Source organism: Somniosus microcephalus, chromosome 10 (assembly GCF_052327205.1).
Source record: "Somniosus microcephalus isolate GS21.2 chromosome 10, FLI_Smic_1.0, whole genome shotgun sequence".
Classification (NCBI taxonomy): domain Eukaryota; kingdom Metazoa; phylum Chordata; class Chondrichthyes; order Squaliformes; family Somniosidae; genus Somniosus; species Somniosus microcephalus.
This window is the reverse complement of record NC_140996.1, coordinates 107,549,484-107,567,702: the sequence shown is the minus strand read 5'-3', so window position 1 is coordinate 107,567,702 and position 18,219 is coordinate 107,549,484. Positions and strand designations below refer to the sequence as shown.

Below are 18,219 nucleotides of genomic sequence, written 5' to 3'. Positions count from 1 at the left end.
AAGTAGGAATTCTTTTGGTAGAGGGGAAGGGACAGCATGGCATTGATGGCATAGACACTGTCAGACCAAATGTTTGTTGGGTAGCCAGAAGCCTCTTGAACGGCGATGAGAAGGGCCAAAATCTCTGCATATTGGCTTGAGTGTTTGTTACTTTTAAACTTGAGAGTCTTCTCGGGTAGAACAACAGCACATCCGGTTTGAGGTGAGCCCTGTATGTGGTAGGAGGAGCCATATACATATACTTCAGAGGCTCCTTCTATTGGTGATCGCAAAACAGGATGGGATTCAAAGTCTATTAAAGGCAGCGGACACTTGTGAGGGTGTCCCTCATTTGCAAGCATCAGTGGTAAAAGAGTAGTCTGTTTGGAGGTTATATCAATGTCCCGTTGTAATAGTTCTAAAGTCCATTTACTGATGCATTGGGATGAGGGTAAAGTGTTGACTAGCTCAGAACGTCGCCAGTAGGTGGCGCTCACACGCTGAATAAGTCCGTTCTGCCCGCTGCAAAACCCGTGAGGCATATGCGATCGGTTGTAACCTGTCCAGTCGTTCTTGACATAGGACCGCAGTCAGACTATGGCCAGTGGATGCGACCTCACGATGGAATGTTTGTGTCGGATCAGGTGATATCAAACAGGTAGCCTGCATAACAGCCTGTTTCAATTTCTCAACTGTAGCGGTGTGATCTGGCCCCCACAGGGAGGAAATTTGATCATCTTCTCCTTTTAACAGTTCATAGAGGGGCTTTGCAAGCTGGTATCCCGCTAGTCCCAAAAACGATTGGAGCGCTGCCCTGGATACAGGAAGCAGGAGTCCTTAAATGACCTCTCTCTTGTGCTCGTCGGGACTTAGACCCTGCGGAGAGATCATCAGTCCCAAATAGGTGAGCTGTTCCTGCAAAAGCTGAGCTTTTTGAGGGTTAATTTTCAAGCCTGCTCTGCTTAACAGTGTTAACATTTCATCTAATAGTTCAAGGTGCTCCTCGATTGTACTAGTAGCCAGCAGCAAGTCATCGACATACTGAAGCAGGCACTGGGGTTTAGAAAAAGCTTTCAGGATCCGTACCATTCTGGTATGGAAGATGGTCGGGGCATTGTGGAAGCCTTGGGGTAGGCACGTCCACGTGTAACTCTGCTCATCAAAGGTGAAGGCAAATTTATATTGATCCTCTGTTCTGACGGGAATACTCCAAAAAGCCATTCGCAATGACTAGGGTGGAGTAGTATTTAGAGTCTTTCGGGAGTTCTGATAATAAGGTTGGGGCATCCTTAATGAGAGGGGCGCTCTTGGGCGTAACCTTGTTAAGACTTCGGTAATCAATAGTGAGCCTCCAACTATCGTCCGCCTTCCGAACCGGCCAAGCTGGTGAATTGGTCGTGAAAGTGCCAGTTCTTAGAATGCCCTGTTTTAAGAGGGAGTCGATGACATCTCGAATATAGGGTTGACTTTCTTTGGGAATTGGGTACTGCTTAACAAAGGAGTGGGGTGGGCCATTAATCATCTCCTCACCCTCCACTCGACCGCAGTCATGCTTACTAGTGGCGAATGAGGGTGAGTGCATTTGAATTAATAATTTGACTCGCTCATCTGGGTGACCTGGTACCTCGTACAAGCAAGCCCTCTTAATTGCAAATACGGAGTGGGCATCCGATATTTCGATCAATTCGCTACCTCCTGTCCCAATCGAAATGCACCTCTGGTTATAATCAATAATTGTCCCGTAACTTTCCAAAACATCTCTTCCCAATATGCCCCTTCCATCAGGAGTTGTCATCATGACAGGGTCATCAACATTCAAATCAATCCCGTTTGTGCGCATAGTTATCATTTCTCACTTAAAAGCAGAGGTTGACCTCCCATCAAAGCCTTGTAATGTCAAGCAGCCCTTGCCCGCCGCAGCATGGCGTTCAGGGTGTGGGGTATGGATGATGGTAACGGATGAGCCGGTGTCAATAAGCATGATTTGTTGTCGGCCCCCCAGGTAAAACAATCAAATTTCCGGTCGCCCGTTAACATCACGTCAGAACCCCACTTCCGACCAAGAGGGTGCCCGTCCCCTTCATTGGACTGTTGCCTGGGATCCCTGTGGCTGTCGTCCAGCTGAATCCAAGACGGCCGCCACCGGATTAGCTCTTGTAGCAATGTGGGTGTTCAGTATGGCTGTTAATTTACTCATTTCTCCGGCCAATTGATCTACCTTGGTCTCCAGGGGATCAGCGGATATTATCGCGGGTGGTGGGGGTAGATTTCCTTGAAAGGAAGGGTACCTTTGGCCCTGTTTTCGAGGTTTCTTACAACATTTAGAATAGTGCCCAGGTCGCCCATACTTGTAACAATTTCCTTCGAATCGACGTGTGTAGTGGGGTGCAGTGGGCATAACTGGCCCTTCTACCACACTAACAGGTTTTTTTGGTCTACACTCCTCCCTTGCAAAAGTCCATGCCTGATTGGTGGTCTGGAGTAGCTCAGCCCACCCAGTCTCAGGTGAGACCATGTGTCCTAAAGCGCGCCTCAGTGAGCTTTGCAAGCCATTCAAGAATTGTTTCTTGAATGGTTCCTGGTCCTTCCGTTCGTCATTGGGGTAAGGAGCAACCCCTTGGGTTCCAGTATAAACCATGTGGAGCCTATCACTGTATACAGTGGGTAATTCTACTGGTCCCTGTGTTGATTGATAAAATTTCTTAGCCATACCCATGCTCTTAGTGCCTAACTGTTCCTCAATGGACTCCATGATTGCTGTAATGTATATACCTTTAAGGGGGGAACTATCTTTTACAGCTCATGTATACTGCAGTACCGGCAGTGACCACACCTGTATATAACACTGAGTAGTAATCTGTACGGATCAGTTCCAGTGTGAGCCACGTTGAGTAAACACCTGTTGTACTGTTCTCCTGCAGTCTGTGTCTTATTATACACAGACACAACATTGGCGACAAGGCAAGTTCGAACCTACCTGCAACTCTGCATCACCTCCCGGGGATTCGTTCCTGGAGATCAGTGGATTGGAGGTCAAGGCCAGAGACTCGGGCGTCGACCACGGGCAACCGCCCAGTCATCCAGCAGAGACTTGAGAATTGCTGGGGAGGCTGTCGAGAGCCAGGCTTGGCTTTCCAGTCGAGGTGGTCCAGCGAAACGGGCTGGCAACAGGTAGTGCACAGACCCTTCCCGGACAGCGGCGGGCTAGAGCCCGACCGAGCGGCACAACAAAGGGCTGAGCAGCGTCGACGGGGGAGAGAGGGAGAGGGCAGAGCACACAGGGCACAGCCGGTGTTCAGGGGCCGAGCAGCGTTGAAGAGAGGGAGAGAGAGAGACACGCAGAAACACGCTAGACGCCACCATTGCCACGAGGACCGCCGAGAGCGGCGTTGGCAGCAGCGCAGGAGAAGCGCGCGAAACCTACAGGGCGCCACCATTGCCACGAGAACCGCCGGGAGCGCCGTTGGCAGCAGCGGGGGAGGAAGGAAAGCGCGGGAGATGCCATTTTAAGCCATTGGGAGACGCCATTTTAAACCACACCCAAAATGCTGAAGAGTGGCAGTATCACCGCGTTTGACAATGAAGTCGAAGATTGGACTACATATGTCGAACGAATAGAGGTATACTGCAAGGCAAATGAGGTGTCAGATGACAAGAAAGCGTCGGTATTGTTAAATTTAATGGGTGCAAAGACGTATGGTTTATTACGAAATCTAGTAACCCCAACGAACCCAATGGAAAAGAGTTTTGAAGACATAGTAAAGATACTACAGGAACATTTAAACCCCACACCGCTGCTGATAGCAGAAAGATTCATGTTTCACAAACGGAACCAGCATAAGGATGAAAGCAATGCTGATTATTTAACAGAACTGCGCAAACTATCGAAACACTGCCAGTTTGGAGCGGGACTGGCAGATACCTTAAGGGACAAGTTTGTGTGTGGGCTTCAAAGTGAAGGAACCCAGAAACGGCTTTTATCTGAAAAGGACCTTACGCTGGAAAAGGCTTTCAGCATTGCGGTATCATATGAAGCAGCAGCACGGGGCGCTGCAGAGATACAACAGAGACCGCAAGAATATGGCACAAACGAAATGTCATATAGAACAGAGAAGTGCTATCGCTGCGGCAGAACAACACATGACCAGAATGATTTTTGGTTCAAAGACAAAGTGTGCAGACAGTGTGGAAAAGTAGGACACATAGCACGAGTCTGCAGGTTGGGAAAGAAAACCAGCAATAAGAAACCTACCAAAGAAAAGTACAAGAAGGTACATAAGATGACGGAGAATAGTTCATATGAACAAAAAAGTGATAATGACTCCGAAAGCAGGGAACTGAGTTGTCTGAAACTAAATAACGTGATCACAACGGAGGATCACTGAACCATTTGGGTCGCTCTCAAGATAGTAGGAGTCCAGGTAAAGATGGAATTGGACACAGGATCAGCCCTAACAGTCATAAACCGACGGGACTATGAGCGGCTATTCTCACACATACCCTTGAGAGACACAAAAATTATTTTGAAGACGTACACGGGGCAAAAAGTCTACCGCAAAGGAAAAATAAGGGTGACCGTTATATATAACGGTAAGGAAACACCAAAACTAGACCTGTATGTATTGCAAGATGGAGTACCACCATTACTGGGACGTGAATGGATCAGGAAAATAAAACTGGATTGGCATTCCATACAGGCACTGACTGTGGCTGACAAAAAGGATGACGACGTCACAACTGGGCGACTGTCAAAGATCCTAACTGACGTGAAAGAAGTGTTCCAGCAAGGACTCAGTACACTAAAAGGCATGACAGCGATGAGTAAAATTGAAGAAAACGCAAGCCCAAAATTTTTTAAGGCCAGACCGCTACCTTATGCGATCCGCCCTACCATCGAAGCAGAGCTGGAGAGTCTGGAACGTTCAGGTGTACTGTCCAAGGTAGAATGGAGCGAGTGGGCTACACCCATCGTCCCTGTGATGAAAAAGTCATTGAGCAGCACGCCTGGGGAACCAAGGAAGGTTCGCATCTGTGGGGACTTTAAGGTAACAGTGAATCCAATCCTTCACACCGTACAATATCCACTTCCGCGGATTGAAGATATTTTCGCCTCGCTATCTGGAGGGAAACGCATCATTAAGATTGATCTGGCCCAGGCGTATCTGCAAATGGAGGTAGAAGAAGCATCAAAAAAATACCTCACAATCAACACCCATAAAGGTCTCTACCAATACAACCAGCTGATATTTGGGGTAGCATCAGCTCTGGCTATTTGGCAGAGGGCAATGGAACAAGTCCTGCAAGGGATCCCAGGGACCCAGTGTTATTTGGACGACATCCTGGTCACGGGCAAAAATGACAGTGATCACCTTGCCAACCTGGAGCAGGTGCTCACTAGATTTCACGAATATGGGCTCCGAGCTAACTGCCCCAAATGCGAGTTTTTTAGAAAACAGACCTCGTATTGTGGCCACGTTATCGATAAAGAGGGGTTACATAAGTCCCCAGAGAAGATTGAGGCAGTAGTCAAGGCTCCAACACCGGAAAATGTGTCACAACTGAGGTCGTTCCTTGGGCTGGTAAACTACTACCATAAGTTCTTGCCAAATTTGTCTACAATACTACACCCACTGAACACCCTACTGCAAACTGGGGTGCCATGGAAGTGGAGTGACGAATGTAGACGAGCTTTCCAGAAGAGCAAAACACTAATCACATCGAAAGAGGTATTGGCCCATTACAACCCAGCATTACCAATTCAGTTGGCATGTGATGCGTCACCCTATGGCATTGGAGCGGTGCTGTCGCACAAATTCTCGGATGGCTCAGAGAGGCCAATAGCCTTTGCGTCACGATCACTAACCTCAGCCGAGCGTAACTACGCCCAGATTGACAGGGAGGCCCTCAGCCTAGTGTGGGGAGTGAAAAAGTTCAATCACTATCTGCACGGGCAGAAATTCACCTTGCTGACTGACCACCAGCCTCTTGTCTCCATTTTTCAACTGAAGAAGGGCGTTCCGGTGATGACTGCGCAATGACTACAAAGATGGTCACTTTTTCTAGGGGCGCACCACTATGAGATTGAATATAAGGGCACGAAACAGCATGGAAATGCTGATGGGCTATCACACCTGCCGCTGCCTACTGCGGAGGAAACACCAGCAGTGGATCCTGTCGAAATATTCCATTCGACTATAGTTGAATACCTACCGGTAACTAACGCTTGTATCGAAAAAGAAACCTGAAATGACCCGACACTGTCTCGGGTATATGATTTGATGGTGAAGGGATGGCCAGCACATGGTGACTCACTGTTGCCAGCATTCTCGACAAGGAGAGAACAGCTGTCAGTGTGCCGGGGGACCTTGATGTGTGGATCCCGAGTGGTAATTCCACCCAAGTTAAGGGATAGAGTGCTCAATGAGCTTCATGAGGGTCATCTGGGAGGGGTAAAAATGAAAAGCCTAGCCAGGGCTTATGTGTGGTGGCCGGGAATCGACAAACAAATCGAGGACCTGACCAAGAGCTGCTCAGGATGCCAGAAAGCCCAAAATGCACCACCACAGGCCCCTCTACACCCATGGGAGTGGCCCTCATCTCCATGGCAACGGGTGCATATTGATTTTGCTGGTCCATTCATGGACTCAATGTTTTTAATAGCCGTGGATGCGCACTCGAAATGGCCTGAGGTCATCAAACTGTCCTCCACCACCACGGAGATAACTATTGCAGTCCTACGGACCATTTTTGCCAGGAATGGCTTGCCAGAACAGATTTGCTCCAACAACGGACCACAGTTTGTGTCCGAAGAGTTCCGGAGGTTCTTGAAAAGGAATGGGGTAAGGCATTACACATCCGCCCCGTATCACCCAGCCACAATCGATTGGCTGAGAGGTTCGTACAAACCTTTAAGAAGGCAATAAAGGCTATGTACAATGACAACATTCCGCTGCAGCACAAGGTGGACAATTTTCTGTTCGCCTACCGGAATGCGACACATGCAGTCACCAACCAGGCCCCAGCCATGATGTTCTTTAACCGAAGGTTAAGATCTCGCCTGCATTTGCTCAGACCAAACGTACGAAGAGATGTTGAGAGTAAGCAATTCCAGCACATCCATGAGAAGCCAACAAGGAGCTTCAATGTAGGGCGACCAGTCTTGGCCCGCGACTACCGAACAGAAAAATGGCAGCCACGAACAATATGCACACGGCAGGGCCCACTAATGTACACAGTGGATGTTGGGGAGAGCATCGTGAGACGCCATGCTGACCAGATCCTAGAGTCACAGGAACAAGTCAACCCCATGCCTCGCCCATACGTACCTGGTGATGAACCCGACGTACAGGTCGCATCTACCCCAGAAACAGTAGCATCGGAAGCTGATGAACCAACCGACAACAGGGGGCCAGAATCGCCTCCGCAACAAGAGCAAGACACTCAGGAAAGGCGCTATCCAGAAAGGATCAGGAAGCCTCCCCAAAGACTGAATATATAAATAGACTATTTTCGGCTAATGTTGCATGTTAAAAGTGTTAATTGTAATTAGTTTGATATTTAATTGTTAAATGAGTGTTATGGTACTGTTAATCTAAAAGGGGAGGAATTGTAATGTATATACCTTTAAGGGGGGAACTATCTTTTACAGCTCATGTATACTGCAGTACCGACAGTGACCACACCTGTATATAGCACTGAGTATTAATCTGTACGGATCAGTTCCAGTGTGAGCCACGTTGAGTAAACACCTGTTGTACCGTTCTCCTGCAGTCTGTGTCTTATTATACACAGACACAACAATTGCTGCTGAGACAGTGGCGATATTATAAATCAGGAACGGAAGATTTTGCCGTATTTTGGGGTTGGTGGCAGCGAGGAGGACGCGTTTCAAATCGGCATCCTCTAATTCGCTGTAGCCCCGCTTCCATCAAACTTTAACATCGATGGGGCACTCAGATAGTGTTATGGGGCCTAACTGATTAACACAAGCTTGTACTTCGGCAGCATTGAGGAGAACGGAGCACTTCTCAGGGGAGGCTTTCTCCCCCTTGTCATCACAGGTCTGGGTTCTAACTATGACACACACACGGGCCGACCGCCTATCCTCATGGCTGGAGGATACCCCGAGGTCTCCCCAACCATCATGTCAGCCGTGCTGATATGTCTTGCCTTCTAGTGCATCCCAGTCTATCATTTCTCCTCCTCCTGCTGCTCCCACTGCTGAATCATATGATCTGACAGTAACAGCAGCCACAACAGCCTCCCATTTTCCCAGCTTTCCCTCTAGTTGGTATATCTTCAACCTACACTGAGTGGGATCCGTCTCTCTATCAGGGCACTAGAGAACTTCCCTCAAGGCACCTCTGGCATCTTGTAAATCGCGTGTAAGATTCTCCCTCTCTATCTCACAAGATTATAACGCCTGTTTGTTTTTTTCTAGTTCATGCACAGCGCTTCCTGCCTGGACTGCACACATGCTCTGTTGCAGAACTACTGCAGCTTGAGAGGTCTGGCTCTCTAAGTCAGTAATTCGCTTTTTCAAATCTCCCACTTCCTGAACCTGCTTTCTTTTTAAGTCTTCCACCTCCAGCTCTTGCTGCTTCCTTAAGTCCTCTACCTCCTGGCTGTGTTTTTCTTTTGACTCATTGTGTTGTGCTCTTAGCTCTTCTATTTCTTTACTTTGTATCTTACAGTACTCATCATCTCTTTGAGCAAAGTAAAATACTGCATAGGCGAGTAGCCTAGTTGTCTTGTCACTTTTAACCTTTTTTAGATCCACCCGTTCCTGAATAAAGTTTATCACTTCATCAAAGGCGACTCGGTCTCCTTTGCATAAACATTCAATCAATTGTACCTGTACTTCCTCTTCACAGGCACCTCTGTCTAACTTACTCTTATACGCGTTAACAAAACTTTTACGAGTTATTTTGTAGTTTTCTTAACAGACCTCTAACATCTATAGCTATCAGTGCACAATTCACAGGCACTCCCCACAAAGGGTTAATCCCTCCCCAAGAGCAGCAGCTGATCAGGAGGCTACTCTCGAGGTCTGGTCTATTACACAATACTAGCCTTTTTGTCTTGTCCCATTTGGGTCGCCAGTTGTGAGTCAATCAAGTGACCTCTCAGAGTCCTTGGACAAGACACAAATAGGCAACAGCCAGTAGATTTGAGCAATAGATCAGATTTATTAAGCTTACAGCATAATTAATACTTAACATTAGGCGATAGTCAAAATGAATAGCTCACAGCCCTTGGTCTCTGGAGCCCTTCGGACACAGGCAACGTTGTCGTAAGTCTCTTCCTTTTCTTTGCAGCAAATCTCTATGTAATGTTGTTCTTTGAGTATTGAAGTTTTAACCTTTTCCTTATCAACAGTTTGTTTGGCCAGTGTCCATATATGGTCTTTAACAAAATCACCTTCTTTAATTGGTTCTAATGGTCAAAATACCATTGTTACTCAGGTTAAGGCTAGTAACCAGACCACTCCTTTTCCAGTACATTTCCACTAACTCTGCCCCGTTGTCTTGTTATCTTGTTTATAGCTTTTCACCCCATTGGAATTTACCATATCTCTTTCATTTCATGGCCTCTATACCAAGGGCCCATATCAACGCTGTTTCACTTGTCTTGAGGTGTCCAGATGATCTCATTTTAATCTACTAGATAAATATCTTAACTTCCATGATCTCTCTCATTTTATGTCATACTAATTATCCTTTAAATATTGTTGCAATTAATTTTGTTAAGCAAACTCTAAGTTCTACTCAGCATTATACTATGCTATTTAATGATTTGACCTTCACTTGCAGCCTGTGGCTGTTTGTTATCAAAGCTTAGTCAAAACCACTTTTGACTCTCCTCGCAGCTGCATTCTGAACAGGTCTTAGCTTTTTAGTTACCCAGGAGTAATTATGGGTAATATTATTTGGTCAATGGCTACACTTGAATTTATATGTATATAACAATTCTCGTCTACTAAATATCTTTAAATATCAGACTTTCCTACATGGCAGAATTATAAACAGCTACCATGGTTGACAGGATTCCCCTCTACCATGGTTGACATGGCCCTCGACTGTGTCTGTTCCATTTCCCACACTTCTGCTCTCGCTACTTCCCCTCCATCCCAGAACCATGATAGGGATCCCCTTGTCCTCACCTTTCAACCCACCAGCCTTCACATTTAACGGATCATCCTTCGTCATTTCCGCCACTTCCAGCGTGATCCCACCACCAAACACATCTTCCCCTCCCCCCCCTTTCAGCATTCCGAAGGGAAAGCTCCCTACGCAACACCCTGGTTCACTCCTCTATCACCCCAAGACACCCTCTCCTTCCCACGGCACCCTCCCGTGCAAGCACAGGCGATGCAGCACCTGCCCTTTTACCTCCTCCCTTACCATTGTCCAGGGCCCCAAACACTCCTTCCAGATGAAACAACGATTCCCTTGTACTTCTCACAATTTAGTATACTGTATTCACTGCTCACGATGCGGTGTCCTCTACACTGGGGAGACCAAATGCAGATTGGGTGACCACTTTGCGGAACACCTCCATTCACTCCGTAAGCATGACCCCGAGCTTCCGGTCGCCTGTCACTTTAATTCTTCACTCCACTCCCACTATGATCTCTCCATCCTCGGCCTCTTACACTGTTCAAATGAAGCTCAACGTAAGCTCAAGGAACAGCACCTCATCTTTCGATTTGGCACTTTACAGCCTTCTGGACTCAACATTGAGTTCAACAATTTCAGACTATAACCTCTGCCCCTATATATTTTTCCCCTTTTTTCTCTTCTCTCATATGGTAGCTGTTGATGATTCTGCCATCATCATTTACACCTCATCTACAGTCATCTTTTGTTTCTTAACTTGTCCCATTACCATTCCTTTTGCCTTGTACCACCATCCCTTTTGTCTTTTAATCTCTCCTGCCTTCCATCCTGTAAGGGTAAAAATGATTAAGGGTAGAGTTATTGCACTTAGGGAAATGAAGAGTTAATCTTGAAGCCTGTGTGTTAGCTTTGCAGAAAATGGCAGTTTGCATAGATGGCAGTTTTGCAATAGCATAGAAAGGAAGTAAGAATTTGCACGTCGACCTGCGGTTTAGATTTGCAGAAGAATAAAGGTCATGAAATGTCAACTGTCATTTTATAATTAACTAGTGTCTGAGTTGTGCCCAATCACGAACCAGCAACTCAAGTAGGTCAAGCCACAGCAAGGTAAAAACCGGAACTTGTGGTCCAGACGGCTAGACTAGCCTAGATAAGAAGCAGAACCGAAAGAATAGGTTTTGTTAACATTATAAGATTATAAATAAGTTGTTTTCGAAAGAATGTGATTGGAAGTCAGTTGTTGCTAAGGTACCAGATTGGCCAAAGAATAAATGATGTAATAACTGCTGACATTTGTACTTTTCCAGCTTCTTGAAGTGTATAAAAGAAGCTCGTCAGCCATTGTAAAGTTGAGAAGCTTATCACTAGACCACGGGGTCTATGGTTCTTCTCCCAGAACATTCTGTTTAATAAACTGTGGACTTTTACTTTAAGACAGACTCGAGTGAATCTATTTTTCACCAACAATTGGCGTAGTCGGCAGGATGCTGCGGAACTGAAAGACCGCCCGTACCAGTGAACCCGGACGAGAAGTCAAATTTTGACTGTCCAGAAATTGAGTCATCTGGGAAGGCGGAGGGACAGTGCCATAGCATCATGAGTCAAGTGAAAGTCTGTAAGAGGTAGGAGAACACAGTTGTATCAGTGTGGATCGCATATACTGAGGGAACACTGTGTAGCAACAAAGGTCATGAAGGAATGAGTGATTGACTGATTGACAAGGACAAGGAGGGTGCCTGTCTCATACACCTAGCCTGAGCCAGAATTAAGAGGGCAATTGGGCCCCACGTGATGGCCAGGATCAAGTAGGTGAGGAGGCTTCAAAGCACTCTGGGATCATGAAGTTGATAAATATATGCATGCATTGTGACTAATTATTGCCTTAAGTTTTCTCTCTCCAGGATATCAAGAAGAACCCTTTTAGGGCAACATAGGAAACTAGGTTGCACTATATGATTTAGTAGAGGAATCTAGTACTCACGAGACTAGGTTGAACTACATGACAAGTGGCACCACAGTTGTTGTTAGGTAGAGGAACTCAGTCCTCATAAGACCGAAGTTGGACTACGGTAGAGGAACTCAGCACCCATAAGACATTGCAGAAAGAGATAGAATGGGGACCAGCGGGGTCCCTGACTAGGTTTTATGCAGACGACCAAAAGGGTACAATTGATAAAATGAGGAAGGGTGGGACCCGCTTCAAAATCTGAACGTCAAAAGTGAATGGTGGGAAGGTCAAAAACAGAAGAAGATGAAAAAGGTAGGGGTGATACTGGTAAACCAATTAGTCACACTGATTAACAAGGTACAGCGACTCCACACTAGACTTGCAAGTAAAAGTGAAAGGATCCTTGAATTAGAACAAGAGGTAGAGTTTTTAAGAACGGGAAAAACAGTTATTGATGGATATTGAATGGATAAATCCGAGTATTGGAATTAGCGGGACGACTACTACCCGCACAATTTTATGTATGCCCAAATAGCGAGGGAACGATTTTAGGGATAGATTTATTAAAGGAATTTAATTTGTTGGTAGATTTGAGATGAGGAAAATTAACATGGGTGCAGGAAAAAGGAGATAAGGCAACTTGGGGACAACCCCTCTGCCATCTGGCAACAGTCGGGAGTGCAAAACTCGTGGAAAGGGACTGGAAGGACGATAAAGGAAATTCAGCACATAGCATCAGTTCTAGAGAAGGTAGCCAATGATACCACTGAATCATTGAGTGAAGTCAGTGCTGGGATGGTGGCTATTAGAACAACCACCTTGCAAAATAGGATGGCCCTTGATTATATCTTGGCAGAAAAAGGAGGGACCTGTGCCTTGGTAGGAGCGGAATGCTGCACCTACATTACTGACAGTTCAGAAAATATAACGCCTATTTGTGTGCCTGGGCCCGAGCATAAACCCCATAAACAGTATCCAATCTGACCCGACGCAAAGGAAGCCGTAGCAAAAATTGTAAGTCAATTAGAGGAGAAAGGAATAATTAGAGCTACAGAGAGTACAACCAATTCGCCCGTGTGGCCAGTCACAAAACTAGATGGATCATTTCGGCTAACAATTGATTATACCGCACTAAACAAGGTAACGCCAAAGTTGCACCCCATAGTGGTGAGTCCAGCCACTATTCTAAATAGATTAAGTCCGGAACACAAGGTGTTCATGGTCCTGGATATAGCTAATGGATTTTGGCCGCTACCATTAGATCCAGAGTCACAAGAGAAGTTTGCTTTCACGGTCGGGGATAGACAGTATACTTGGACACGGTTGCCTCAGGGCTTCCATAACAGTCCAGCGATATTCCACCGGGCGATGAGTTCATTATTAGAACCAATAGACTTAACCCCATATACTGCAGTATGTAGATGACCTTTTAATAGCATCAGAAGACAGCAGAGGACATGCCCCCGCCCTGGCGGTGGTCCTACAAACCCTGGAAACTGGGGGATTCAAAGTGAACCCGAAAAAGGCCCAAATTGGGCAAACAATGGTCACATACTTGGGACAACAATTGACCCAGGGTATAAGGACCATGCCACCAGACCGACAGAAGGCAATCCAAGAAATGCCAAGACCCGTCTCAGTCAGGGGAGTTAGAAAGGTATTAGGACTTTTCAATTACAGTTAGAGTTACATACCAAATTTCGCTGCTATAGCAGAATCTATACAGAAATTAGCAAAGGGAAAAACAGTAAATATCTACACTGATAGTAGATATGCGTTTGGAGTTGTACATGATTACATGACAGCCTGGGGACGAAGGGGATTTGTGACAACAGGAGGGGAATATATAAAACACCAACAGCGAATAGAGGCCCTCTTGGAAGCTGCAAAGGCCCCAGCACAAGCAGCAGTAATAAAAATAGAGGCGCACCTGAAAATACAGAATCAGGAACAAAGAGGGAACCAGGCTGCCGATTTAGCAGCAAAGCAAGCTCTTGAACAAGAAATAGATTTCACCGGACCACTTCCCACGTCTAGGGGACGAAAGTACTGCCTGGTGATTATAGACCAATTTACCAGGTGGGTCGAGGCATTCGCTGCTCGGGACTGTACTGCCACTACAGTGGCACGGATAATGGCAGAGGAAATAATTCCCAGGTGGGGAGTACCGGTCCAGATCGATTCAGATCAGGGGACACACTTTACAGGGGCGGTAGTAAAGAAAATATGCGATTGGATGGGAATAAAGCAAAAATTCCACATTCCCTACCATCCCCAGAGTTCTGGGATGGTGGAACGAATGAATCGAACTTTGAAAACAGCCTTAGCCAAGGCTTTAGGGGAAAAACAACAGCAATGGGTAGATGTGTTACCAGCAGTGTTAATGAAATTAAGGGCCACCCCAAACCGAACAACGGGCTTATCACCCTATGAGTTAATGACGGGGAGGGCAATGCAACTCCCCCATGGGATAATAACTGGAGGAGAGGATGTGGGTCCTCTAAAGGACAGACTCCATCGGTACACCTGGAGTTAAGCCATCAGTTAAAAGAAATGAGGCAGCAAACTCGGGACAGACAGGAAGAAAAAGATAAAGATTTAGAATTGACCGCATTCCCATATATCCCTCCAGCAGGGACTAAAGTAATGGTTAAAAATTTACCAGAGAAACCCAGATTTGCCCCAAAATGGTCAGGACCATATCAAATTCTAATTAGTGGAGATACGTGTGCTTGCATTGATATGACGGGCATGGGACGATGGAAGCACTGGACGCAGCTGAAAGTCTACGACCCTTCATCAGCTTAACAATGGCTACACCAGAACAAATACCTTTTATAGATAGCGAAGAATATGTCAGGCAATAAAAAGAATGGGAATGGATGATAGTACGAACATTAGTATGGACAATATGTTTTATCCTAATGGGATACACCTTGGGATGTATCCTGAAGTACGTATGGGAACAATCCCGTCGACCCCAACCAGCTCCGAGACGGGAGGAAATCCAAATAGTTATGCTCGAGGACTTAAGCTAATGATGATATTTTATCCACCCCCACAGGAGAATAGAATCTACAAGCAACAAACAGTTAGGGTTGGCAATATAGCCTTTGGGAAGTTGTTAACATAAAGTGATAAGAATTGTTCAATGTTAATGCAAGCGTAATGCGTGCGTGATTTCCGGTTCTTGTTAAAAAAAAGGGACAACTGTTGTAATAATGGAAAAAGGGATATTGCTGTTATGTGCGTGTGTAGTGGGTACCTGCCTAATTGTTATGATGAGACAGACCCCCGGACCAGAGAATAATAATAAGCGACGTTGTAGATACCCTACATCCGTCATATGCCTTCCTTGGTGCCACCAAATTGGCACAGAACGAGATGCACAATTACTGAAGTAGAAAGGTACTTCGCTATCTTGTTACCCTCATATGGAGTTGCAAGGATTAATGTTGTTCTTTGTCGTGATGATCATACTGTACTGTGCATTCTTAGCGATAAAATGTTGTTGTGCCCAATTGGCAAAAGATGCTGTCCCTGCCACACCAGTCGGACAGGAGTATTGTAACATTCGGGAGAGAGCTTTGTTTATTTAGGAGTACAAACAGTTAGATGGAAAATGCTTACGCGCAGGTAACATTTGTATGAATATTTGTATATAAGAAATGTCTTAGAGATAGAGTAGAGTAGGGATCGACCAGTGGTTATGGCATAAGGCACAAGAAGAAACAGATAAACAGATGAAGAAGGAAACACGAACAAAAGGAAAGGAGAAAATGGAATATCAGCCATATCAAAGAGAAGGACATGTTTGCGACACGTCAGATAAAGAATGAAGGATCAAAATGGACAATAGCCAATAATGGCATAAAGGAATCATCAAGAGTGTCATAAACAATTGTGATCATCGTTGGATGTCATAAACGGACTACAAGAAGTTGGGTGCCGCCATTTTTACCCTGGTACATTGGTTCCCAGGACAAATCGAGCTTTGGCCAGGGACCAACAGGAGGGACTGTAAGGGTAAAAATTATTAAGGGTAGAATTATTGCGCTCAGGGAAACGAAGAGTTAATCTTGAAGTCTGTGTGTTAGCTTTGCAGAAAACGGCAGTTTGCATAGATGGCAGTTTTGCAATAGCATAGAAAGGAAGTAAGAATTTGCACGTTGACCTGCGGTTTAGATTTGCAGAACAATAAAGGTCATGAAATGCCAACTGTCATTTTATAATTAACTAATGTCTGAGTTGTGCCCAATCACGAACCAGCAACTCAAGTAGGTCAAGCCACAGCAAGGTAAAAACCGGACCTTGTGTTCCAGACGGCTAGACTAGCCTAGATAAGATGCGGAACCAAAAGAATAGGTTTTGTTAACGTTATAAGATTATAAATAAGTTGTTTTCGAAAGAATGTGATTGGAAGTCAGTTGTTGCTAAGGTACCAGATTGGCCAAAGAATAAATGATGTAATAACTGCTGACATTTGTACTTTTCCAGCTTCTTGAAGTGTATAAAAGAAGCTCGTCAGCCATTGTAAAGTCGAGAAGTTTATCACTAGACCGCGGGGTCTATGGTTCTTCTCCCAGAACGTTCTGTTTAATAAACTGTGGACTTTTACTTTAAGACAGACTCGAGTGAATCTATTTTTCACCAACACATCCTATCACAGACCATCCCTTTTGTTCTTTCCTCACCATCTTCCTGTCCCTGTCCCACCTGTTACATCTCTAAACTTTTCCAGTTCTGATGAAGGGTCATCAACCCGAAATGTTAACTCTGTTTCTCTCTCCACGATGCTACCTGGCCTGCTGAGTGTTTCCAGCATTTTCTGTTGTAGCAAGAGATAGCTGGGTATATGATGGCCAAAAATGTGGCACCGAGAACAGTGCCACAAGAAGTTTAATGATCCCACTCAGCAGGTCAAGGTGAGTGAAAGCTTCACCAAATGCCATCCCACCATCTGCACCACAAGCCTCACACACTGCTCCATGTACCACAACCCCATCATTCACCTATCAACAATCTCTATCTTTCACAACACAGACCTCACAATCATTGCTTCACTTCACCCTCACAACCTTACTACTGCTGCAACACTCACACCCACATCTCACACCTTGCACACATGATGGCTATTCAAGTATGGCAGGCACATCACCCAAACACATTGCACTTAAACTCACTGACACACTTCACCCAAACACATTGCACTTACACTCACTGACACACTTCACCCAAACACATTGCACCACACTCACTGACACACTTCACCCAAACACATTGCACCACACTCACTGACACACTTCACCCAAACACATTGCACCACACTCACTGACACACTTCACCCAAACACATTGCACCACACTCACTGACACACTTCACCCAAACACATTGCACCACACTCACTGATACACTTCACCCAAACACATTGCACTTACACTCACTGACACACTTCACCCAAACACATTGGGGGAGAAATTGGGCATAGCCCCACTTGGGGCGCTAGAATTGGCGGTGCACAAATTTTATCGCCATGCGCAACTTATCGTCACCTCCAACGACATTGGGTTGCATCGCCCCTGAAGGAGATTGCGGCGTAAAATCAGGCGCTGCACGGGACTCCTAAGGCACTAACCTGGTGGCGCTACTCAATATCTGGGCGGACAGGCGCAGCGCAGGTGTTGTCAATAATCAATGACCACGAGACATGCTGGCGCCGGCCAGCTCTTAAAGGGGTGGGTCATTTAGGTTCAGCAGCCACACTCATCACCCTGTAGGCCTCAAAATCGGCGCTGTGCATTCTGAGGCATTACAAACTTTGACCAGATGGAGAGGGTGAGGCAGAGAGCGGAGTGCTTTTCCAAAAGGGCATTGGATGCTTTGGTTGGCGCAGTGGAGCGCCAGCGAGCAGTGCTGTACCCTGACAATGGCAGGAGGCCTCATCAGAACGAGTACCGCAGAGCTTGGAGGGAAGTTTGTCAACTCCAGCAGCGTGGCGCCCAGGACTCCTGTGCAATGCAGGAAGAAGTTCAACGATCTCACTCGGGTCGTTAGGGTGAGTGGCTTATTGGCAATCTTCTTCATCCCTCCATCTGCACCTGACTTTATGGCCAGAGGGTGCGCGATGCCCCAATGGCCATCTGTCAGCCAGCACCCATGGCCCTTTCTGGGAAC

General features: G+C 46.0%; 1 long non-coding RNA gene across 2 annotated transcripts; it reads left to right on the top strand.

Moving 5' to 3' along the window:
* Positions 1 to 352: 352 nt before the first annotated feature.
* On the top strand, positions 353 to 16,668 carry LOC147111618 (uncharacterized). Of its 2 annotated transcripts, XR_015079718.1 has the most exons (4): positions 353 to 637; positions 733 to 883; positions 11,536 to 11,719; positions 15,110 to 16,668. It is a non-coding gene; the product is annotated as an uncharacterized LOC147111618 (long non-coding RNA). The 2 variants fall into 2 exon arrangements; XR_015079717.1 differs by lacking the exons at positions 353 to 637; positions 733 to 883 and having other exon boundaries at positions 6,482 to 11,719.
* The last annotated feature ends 1,551 nt before the right edge of the window (positions 16,669 to 18,219 follow it).